Consider the following 7113-nt stretch of genomic DNA (forward strand, 5'->3'; position numbering starts at 1 on the left):
AGCCAGAAGACTCCCACTCCATCTCCTCCTGACAGGTTCTATTTGTATCGCTCTGAAGCACTTTCCAATGACAGCTTTATATATTGGACAAAACAAATGCCTTTCACAACCTACAGGTGGTGGACAAAAAAATGGAAACACCTGGGTAAATGAATTTGTCTACTACAAAAGTACTGCTGTTAACTTTATGGACAACTAAATAGATGGTCCAAAAAACTAAAAGTAACTTTATTGAAAAAGTTAAATGAATACTACCATAGTTATCAAGTATGGGGTCAAATTAAATATTTGATTCCAGAACAAAACTACAGATTCAGACAAATTAATATTGAATGCAGAGTCTGAATAGGCAATGTGGGATTAAGTGTGATATTGGAATAACAGCATATTATCTTTCAAGATGACTGGTGCCTTCATTGAACTAAAGCACAGCACTTTCTCTAATATATTTGCCTTTTCCGGTATATGCTTTTAATATATTCTTTATCTTAGATAAAGACCATTCGTAACTTAAGTGGTTATTATTTTGAAATAACAATTAACTTTTTTGTTACAAAAATTGGGACTGTTTTGTGAAGTGGTGAGACATATTTATTGTACAGGACGTAAGCGAACTGGGACTTCAGAATTTGACAACGGAGGGTTGGTTGGCAAATGTGTATGTGTGTGTGGTGGGGGTGGGGATAGGGGTGGGGAACAGTCTTTGATGAAGATAGAGGTATAGACGTGAGATTTCAATGTGCTGTTCATCATAGATAAAGGAAAAGTATATTGGAATTGTGAGGGGGTGACAGAAGTCCTAAAATAGACATTGTCTCGACTTTGGTTTACTAAAAAAAAAAACTCCCCTGCTCTGACCACTTAACCCTAAAACCAACAGATAGACCAGTTCATTTATTAGGAAAAAAGGACAGAGGACTAACTTAGGCAAGTACCATAATATATTCATAGAGGTCGCACCCGGTAGCATATCGCCCATGTTACATTAGGAAGCCCTACAGAAACTATTTTTATATTCCCAGTGCACATAGAAAATGAACATTAATGTAATTTAAGCATTACTTTGTTTAGCATGGTAACCTCATGAACGTCATTATTCTTTCACTGTTTTTCAAATAAATAATTGTATTAACTGGCAAGCAAATTCAATTCCAACAGTAATCACAGAAAGGCCTTAGAAAGTTTCATCACAAATGGACCATAGATGTTTGTAAAAATTACATGCATACAGACGGATAGACAGACAGAGAGACAGAAAGCTTACATATATATTATGGTATGAGTAAAGGTTGGTTATTTACACACACACAGACATACAGCATTATTTAACTTTAAGTTGTCCCTTTTTAATATCAATAGAGTCTCCATCTCATATATCAGTGACAAAATGGTGTCTAAAGTTACATTAATCTCAATACCAGCACAGATTGTGTTTATGTCAAGAAGGAAGAAGTGTATTCCTTTCTCTCACTTAACCCAAATCTTTAACTATATTAAACTACCTATTGAGTCTCTCTATTGCATGTTATCCTACTTTCAATAACATTATATTCTTCTGTAAAAGAAACAAGTTGAACAAGTTACTTCAGAAATTCGTTTTTTTTTTTAAATCAGAACAGCACAACAGGACCCTGTGGGTAAAAAAAAGTACAGCTGAGTTTTATGATTGATGTATGGGGGGGGGGGGTGGTGTTAGTGAAGAGTCCTGCTGACAGAGAGAGGTCAATGATCCTTTAATTGGAATTTTCCTTTAAGCAAAGCTCCCCTTTACTGCCCTCTCTGCTATTTTTAAGACATGTTGAAATTGTCTGCTTGACATCTCCTGTTCCTCCAAATTCAGCAGCATAGCTAACCTTATAAAGGCTTTGGGAGCAGAGGTACTCACAGAAGCCTGCTGTCACTGTCAGGAAAGCTGTACATCTTCCACGTTTCTTTCTGGACTCTCTGAACAACAATCTTTCACAATGGGTGATGCTCTCATGACTGAGTTTGGTGCTGCCGCTCCTTTCTTGAGAAAGTCTGACAAGGATCGTCTTGAGTTTCAGACCCGTGCCTTTGACATCAAGAAGGAGTGTTTGTGGTGGATGACAAAGAGGAGTACATGAAGGACCAGGTTGTGAGCAGAGAAGGGGACAAGGTTACTGTGAACACTGAGGACTACAGAACCGTAACAGTGAGAGAATGTGATGTGCATCCTCAGAACCCTCCCAGGTTTGACAAAATTGAGGACATGGCCATGTTCACTTTCCTGCATGAACCAGCCATGCTGTTTAGCCTCAAAGAGCACTGCTCAGCTTGGATGATCTATACTGTACCCTTATAAATGGCTACCTGTGTATGATGCATCAGTAGTCAACTCTTACAGGGGGAAGAAGACAACTGAAGCTCCACCTCACATCTTCTCCATTTCAGATAATGCCTATCAGTACATGCTTACAGATTGTGAGAACCAGTCTGGTCTTATCAATGGAGAATCTGGTGAAACAAAGACTGTTAATACAAAGAGAATAATTCAGTACCTTGCCAGCATTGCTGCTGCTGGTGGTAATAAGAGAGATGCCAGCAAGGGGACATTGGAAGATCAAATCATCCAAGCTAACCCTGCTCTGGAAGCTTTCGGCAATGCCAAGATATTGAGAAATGAATCAATTTTGGAACCTCCGGGAAGTTGGCTTTGCTGATATTGAGACTTATCTTCTAGAAAAGTCCTGTGTCATCTTTCAGCTAAAAGCAGAAAGAAGTTACCACATCTTTTACCAGATTATGACCAATAAGAAACCAGTTGCACATGCGTCTGATCACCAACAAACCATATGATTACTCCTATGTATCTCAAGGAGAGGTTATAATAGCATCCATAGATGATGCTGATGGATTGATGGCACTGATAGTGCCTTTGACATTCTAGGCTTCATTCCAGAAGTGAAAATTGGGATGTACAAGCTTACTGGTGCCATTATGCATTAAGGTAACATGAGGTTCAAGCAGAAACAGAGAGAGGAGCAGGCAAGGCCAGATGGCACTGAGTCTGCTGACAAGTCTGCTTATTTGATGGATCTTAACTCAGCTGACCTTTTGAAGGGGCTGTGTCACCATAGAGTCAGTCAGAGATTAGTATGTGACCAAGGGACAAATTGTGCAGCAGGTCTATTACTCCATTTGTGCTCTGGCAAAGTCAATATACAAGAAAATGTTCAATGGATGGTGGTGAGGATTAACCAATCAATTAAGAAATTGTCTATCAAACTCCTCAGTGTCCTGTTTACTAATTATGCAGGAGCTGAGGGAACTGACAAAGTTACAAAGTTAATGGAGGATAAAGAAGATATGAATACAGATCAAAATGCTAAAAAGCGCAAGCTGGAGGATGAGTGCTCTACATTGAAAAAATACATTGATGATCTGGAGCTTACATTAGCTGAGGTCAAGAAAGAGAGGCAAGCCACTGAGAACAGGATTAAAAACCTGATGGAAGAGATGACCAGTCTTGATAACATCATTGCTAAATTGACCAAAGAGAAGGAAGAGCTTCAGGAAGCTCACCAGCAGACCCTGGATGACATTCACACTAAAGAAAACAGACAAACTAAGGCCAAATGTAAGTCGAAACAACAAGTGGATGATCTAGAATACCTCAACGAAACCAGGGGCCACTGTGGCGGCCCACAAAGCGGCTTGTGGGCACCCACCAACAAAATTGAACAATTTTTAACTGAATTGTCAGGTTGTACTCCCTACACAACACCAACGTACTTACAGAAACACACTGGGCAAAGCATAAAGTACAATTATACTGTATTTATTTTTTTAAAAATGGAAATCTTTGAAAAAGACATTACCGCTATACTGCTGATATTGTCTTTTCAGTCTTAAACCACTCAGAATTCACAATGTAAAACCACTCAGAATTCAAACAGTGCTTATCTGTGCCACAGCAAAGATAAATAACTATTTAAATGGGTTTCGTTTACATTTACTAGCTACCCGTTACTTCTGTGTTTCTCAAAGAAAAAAAAAACACTGACGAAAAATCAGTGGGCAAATAGTATTTTGAAGGTATGTAGATTCGCACCAAAAGCAACCATAACACACAAATGCAGGTTTAATCTATTCCCATTTAACATTACATGTGGTTATTAAATTGCAATTATTAAATTTGCTCCCAGCAAGGGGAAAAAAAAAACATTTCTCTTAAATTAAAACAAACAATTTATTTAATTTGGCCAACTTCACCTCTGTCATTCTGCTGGCTCAGCATTTTGCCATCAATTACTACATAAGCATTGATTACGTATTTCCACGTGAGGTTGGCTGCGTGCCTTGGAACTGTTGCCTAACAACCACTGACAGACTGTGCGGTAAGGAAATCACTCCAGCAACAACAACACAGAAGCTGGCTGCGCAAGTGCCGAGGCGGCGGATCTAATTAATGTTTTTTTTTAAGGTAATACATTGATAAAGAAAGCCACCAAACCTCAAATGGGCTGCCATTAACCTGCGGGCCGCCACTTTCCAACCCCTATTCTAGAAAGCTCTCTTGAACAGGAGAAGAAGGTCCGAATGGACCTAGAACGTGTCAAGAGAAAGATTGAGGGGGATCTTAAACTAACACAGAGAAATGTGATGGACTTTGAAAAATGACAAGCAGCAGCTGGAAGAAAAACTGAAGAAGAAAGAGTTTGAGATCAACCAAATGAACAGTAAGATTGAAGATGAACAAGTCGTGGGTATGCAAGTCCAAGAAAAGCTTAAAGAGCATCAGGCTCCTATTGAGGAATTGGAAGAGGAGTTAGAAGCTGAGAGTGCAGCGTGACCAAAGGTTGAAAAGCAACACTCTGACCTTTCCCATGAGTTTAAAGAAATCAGTGAGCCCCTTGAGGAAGCATGGGGAGCCACCTCAGCCCAGGTGGAATGGAATCTGAAACATGAAGCTGAGTTCCAGAAGCTCCAGCGGGACTTAAAAGAAGCTACACTTCAGCATGAGGCCACAGCAGCTTCTCTCCGCAAGAAACATGCTGACAGTGTGGCTGAACTGGAAGAATAGATTGATAATCTACAAAGCGTCAAGCAGAAACTGAAGAGAAAAACTAATTAAAACTAACATGGAACAAGTCATCAAGTGAAATTGGATAAGATGTGCCGCACTCTGGATGATCAATTGAATGAAGACAGAACCAAGTCTGAAGAAAATTGGAGGTCGCTCAACAATTTCACCACTCAGAGAGCCAAACTTCTCACTGAAAATGGTGAGCTGGGCAGAACACTTGAAGAAGGCACTCTTGAGCATGAGGAAAGCAAGATCCTGCACTCTCAGCTACAGTTTAACCATGTGAAGGCAGATATTGAGCGCAAGCTCACAGGGAAGGTCGAAGAGATGGAACAGGTAAAGAGGAACATCCAGTGTGTGCTGGAGTTTAAGTTGGAGACAAGGAACCACATTGATGACCTGAGAGTCAAGAAAAAGATGGTGGGAGACCTGAACAAAATGGAGATCCAGGCCAATAGACAGGCTGCTGATGCTTAGAAACAAATCAAGGCAGTACAGGCTTACCTGAACGACTCTCAGCTCTGTTTGGATGACTTGCAGTGTTTAAATGATGTCCTGCAAGAGAATATTGCAATTGTGGAGCACAGGAACAACCTGTTACAGGCAGAGCTTTTCAAAAACTGGCTGAGCAGGAACTTCTTCACACTTGCAAAAGTGCACATCAGAACATCAGCTTGATTAACCAGGAGAAGAAACTGGAAGACCAGCTTCATAATGGAAGAGTCTGCACAGGAGTGCAGAAATGTAGAGGAGAAAGCTATCACCGAAGCTTCTATGATGGCAGAAGAACTTAAAAAGGAGCAGTATACCAGGTTACATACTCATCTGGAGCGTATGAAAAGGACACCAGCACTCATCTGGAGCAGACCATGAAGGACCTGGAGCACTGTCTTGATGACACAGTGAAGATCGCCATGAAAGGAGAGAAGAGCAGATCCAGAGATTGGATTCCAGGGTCAGAGAGCTGGAGAATTAGCTTGAGGTTGAGCAGAAGCGTTGTGGACAGTCAATCAAGGGTATCCACAAGTATGATAAGCGGATCAAGGAGCTCTTCTACCAGACAGAGGAAGACCTGGTGTAAAAGACCTGGTGGAAAGACTTCAAGACCTGGTGGAAAAACTGCAGCTGAAAGTGAAATTGTATAAGAGAGCTGCAGAGGAGGCGAAAGAGCAAGCTAACGATAAACTGGCCAAGTTCCTTGAGCTCCAATATGAGCTTGATGAGGAGCGAGCAGACATCGTTGAGTCTCAGGTGAACAAGCTACATACCAAGATTCGTGACGGAGATTGCTTTTCCAATCGCCAAAACTAAAATGATATTGTTACACTGTTACAGATTAAAATTCACTATTTTGTCTTGGTTTATCCATTCAGGCTGCAAATCTAATGAGCAGCACATTTGTTTCTACTGCTGTTATCTACATATACATTGATACAGCTGCAGATGCTATGGGCGGCAAAAAAGCACTGATGCAAAATCGATCCTGTACTGTACATGTATGAATATTGAACAGACTGGCACATGGTAGCAGTGTCTGCAATGATACCCTGTTGGACAAGAGCACTGTGAATTTAATATTACACAGTATTGTGCATTGTCACATATTGAATGCTGTTCTTTTCTTTTTTGTTGTGAGTATCCTTTGAAAGCATAAAAACATCCTACTACTCCTACCTCAATATTGTAACATTTCAGGGATATATCTCACACCCCACCCAGTAGTGAGTATTATCCCTATTTATGCAACATTTTACTCCTAAGTAGTTGCAATTATGAAGAAATTACTAGCCAACATTGTATCCAAATGGCTTTGGGAAACAAGAAAGATGAGTGCTAATTGCCTCCGCACAGTTTAAGTGCCACTGAAACTGAGAGGGCTGCCTGACCTGCTCCCCAGCTTTTCCTTCTTTCTAAAGTTAATTCAGAAGAGCCTCCAAGCATACACCTTTCTAGGGGGTGTGTGATTGTGACTCCAATTGCAGTTGCTTTTTCAGTGGACTTCGCCCCCACCCCTTTCAGAAATGACTTGCCAGATGGGCTGACAAAATTAGATAACAGGGATATGA

The 7113-nt window shown here is 40.5% G+C and overlaps 1 pseudogene; it reads left to right on the forward strand.

The window, feature by feature from the left end:
• Positions 1-1964: 1964 nt before the first annotated feature.
• On the forward strand, positions 1965-6358 carry LOC121329667 (annotated as a pseudogene).
• The last annotated feature ends 755 nt before the right edge of the window (positions 6359-7113 follow it).

This window comes from Polyodon spathula, chromosome 17, assembly GCF_017654505.1.
Source record: "Polyodon spathula isolate WHYD16114869_AA chromosome 17, ASM1765450v1, whole genome shotgun sequence".
Lineage (NCBI taxonomy): Eukaryota > Metazoa > Chordata > Actinopteri > Acipenseriformes > Polyodontidae > Polyodon > Polyodon spathula.